The 1,947-nt window shown below is 44.7% G+C and overlaps 1 non-coding gene across 1 annotated transcript; it reads right to left on the bottom strand.

Moving 5' to 3' along the window:
• Positions 1-1,091: 1,091 nt before the first annotated feature.
• On the bottom strand, positions 1,092-1,163 carry Trnah-gug. The gene has a single exon. It is a non-coding gene; the product is annotated as a tRNA-His (tRNA).
• Between the last annotated feature and the right edge of the window lie 784 nt (positions 1,164-1,947).

Here is a 1,947-nt window from a genome sequence, read left to right on the forward strand (position 1 = left end):
CCAGAATATTTTGAACTCTATAAGAAGATGAAATATAGGCAGACATAATGGCACAATTTTTTGCATACGATATATTCTTACTATGTTTTTCCCTCCCACGACTCCTCCCGAATCCTCCCACCCACTCCACGTTCATACCCTTTCTCTCTCACATTCTTCAAAACAAAACACTGAAAACAAAAACAGATAAACAAAAACACAACAAAAGATGCCAAAACAAAACAAAAAGTCCACAAAACAAATGAGAAATTCATTTTTGCTGGACAGCTATTCCTGACTATGGGGCCTGCCCGGGAGTGTGGTCGCTATGCCCAGTGATGTGCCATTGGAGAAAATGGACAAACTACTTGACTTTAGAGTTAATGAGAGCCACGTCAGACTAGACAATGGGTGAGTAGCAACAGGAGGCACAGCTACACAAAGGACGGATAATGAGATCTGAAATCAATTCGTAGTTATTTAACCAATTGGGTTTCAACTGAAGTAGTTCAGAGAGGGAAAGAAAATAGCGTTAATACATGGTGTCAGAACAACTTAACACTGTCCATGTTGGAGAGCAAAATGTCATCAACTTTATTTCTGTAGAACACTATACATAAACATGAATTTGAGGCTGTGGGTTTAAGGTAGTATAGGGCTTGCCTAACATGTACAAGGTCCTGGGTTTGAGCCCTAGTATCACCCAACTTAATCTGATGTGTCATAGACCAAACCTTAAAATTTACTGATAAAGTACTTCAAGGAGATGGTGATACATTGATATACAAATGTATGATAAATAGCACCTAAGACAATATGAATACAAAAAATGGAGCTGAATTTGGAAATCTGTTTGAATATCAGATCTTGGGAGGTGATGCTAGAAACATCCGTGAGGCTGCGAGTGCCTGCTGGCCCTAGTGTAAGGTTGCCACCTGCTGGCCTGCTATTGTAGGTAAAAGAGTGGAGGAAGTGGAGGGTGGGAGTATTGTTGCCCATCCCAGAGCTTGAGAGAGCAGTTCCCGGTGTTTGTGCTCTGTCTAGCAGAGGAGAACATTGGCAAGGAAGAGCTCAGAGCTGGAGCAAAAGATCGCCGGGCAGAAGGACGATAGTGCCGTGACTCGGATTCGAACCGAGGTTGCTGCGGCCACAACGCAGAGTACTAACCACTATACGATCACGGCGAGCCACACACCGAACGACGCAAACGTCACCGGCGCTCGCACAATTGGCCAAGCCTTAGTTCAGTTACGCATAGCACTGACCGTGGCGTCTGCTTCTCCCGGATGCCTGCGCGGTAACTCGACTACCCGCTGCTCTGCTGGAAGCGAGCGGGCGTGGATGGATCTGTTTCTAGTTAGCGTGTCCTCTGAGTGGCTTGTGACACAGAAGGCTGTGGCTGCGGCTAGCATCGACCTAGAGACTTCCTCTTGCTGCATTGAGAGAAGCTACTCCTGTTTTCTTCTGTGGTTCAGTTGGCTAGTGAGGGTGTATGATAAGATGAAGGTGAAACGTTCGATCCTCCGCTACTTTCATTTTCTTTTTGTGCTTTTGTTCGCAAGACACTTTCATTGCCTTCCAAGTCTTTGCTGTGTCTGGCGCATTTCGAGAAGCTACGACCAGCCTGGCCTACATAGTGAGTTCAGCCAGAGGTACGCAGTAAGATCCTACTCAAAACAACAACGGGGTAATCAAATAAAAAATAAAAGTTAAAAGTCATTCCCTGGGATCCTTTCAAAGAGCCAACGAGGACACCCGCTGTACACAGACTCTTAGAAACAACAAAACAGTCACCGGTAGTCTCGGAGTTCTTCACCATGGAGGCTTTTTTTTTTTTTTTTTTTTTTTTTTGCCATTTTTCTGCGTCAATTTGAAATAATTTGGTTCTGACGTGAGCTTTGGTTCCCTTCTTGTCCCCATGTCTTTGGCCAATGATCTAAGTTTTTCTGGGGGCAGGGAGTCCAATTC

This window comes from Arvicola amphibius, chromosome 14, assembly GCF_903992535.2.
Source record: "Arvicola amphibius chromosome 14, mArvAmp1.2, whole genome shotgun sequence".
NCBI lineage: Eukaryota > Metazoa > Chordata > Mammalia > Rodentia > Cricetidae > Arvicola > Arvicola amphibius.